This window comes from Montipora foliosa, chromosome 7, assembly GCF_036669935.1.
Source record: "Montipora foliosa isolate CH-2021 chromosome 7, ASM3666993v2, whole genome shotgun sequence".
NCBI lineage: Eukaryota > Metazoa > Cnidaria > Anthozoa > Scleractinia > Acroporidae > Montipora > Montipora foliosa.
This window is the reverse complement of record NC_090875.1, coordinates 13,424,566-13,425,298: the sequence shown is the minus strand read 5'-3', so window position 1 is coordinate 13,425,298 and position 733 is coordinate 13,424,566. Positions and strand designations below refer to the sequence as shown.

Below are 733 nucleotides of genomic sequence, written 5' to 3'. Positions count from 1 at the left end.
CGTACGTCTGTCCACCCCTCCATGTGTGCCAATTTGACCAGTATCATGCTAAATTACAGCATACATCTTTGATATTGGACATCCATCCTTTGACCAATTGACACCTGTCAAAACGAGGCATCTGCTGACCAGTATCATGTGACCATATCGCGGGCTCAAGCTGAGAGTTCACAGAGGTCAGCTGTTTTTTTTTAAGCTGGATTGCAGGCTCAACCCATGTTAACTCAGCTAAACATAAGCGAGGCTTCATTTTTCGCACGCTTTCTGTGGCTCGACGTGGCTACAAGGGCATACTACGTCAACTATAGTTCTTACACAGTCAACGCTTTTCATGTTCAGGTGAAAAACGGTTTGGAAAATGTTTTATTTCTACATTTGCTGCTGGTTTCAATCCAGTTTGACATATCATGATAGCTGTGGTCCACACTCGCGGCTACGCAGTTATTCAAGGCAAGCATCGGAGGGATACAAACTTAAAGCTGAGTGTTTATTTTTAATTTGCTTAGAGCTGCTTTTTCTCTCTATTGCAATTTTTGGCATATCTTTAGAAGCTCTGATATGACAGGATGCCTGGAGAACCTATGACTAGAACAGAAACGAAAGGAGAGGGAAAAATAGAACGACAAAGTAGAATACCAGTAATAGCTCATACTTAGTGGAAGAAGGTACTCCACTAATTCTTTCCTTGGGCACTAAACCATTTGTTATTTTCAAAAAGTGGTTGAATCGGTAT

The 733-nt window shown here is 41.5% G+C and overlaps 1 pseudogene; it reads left to right on the top strand.

Annotated features, from left to right (window-relative positions):
- Positions 1 to 411, top strand: part of LOC138009931 (dynein axonemal heavy chain 1-like) — an 18,056-nt pseudogene extending 17,645 nt beyond the window's left edge.
- Positions 412 to 733: the final 322 nt, after the last annotated feature.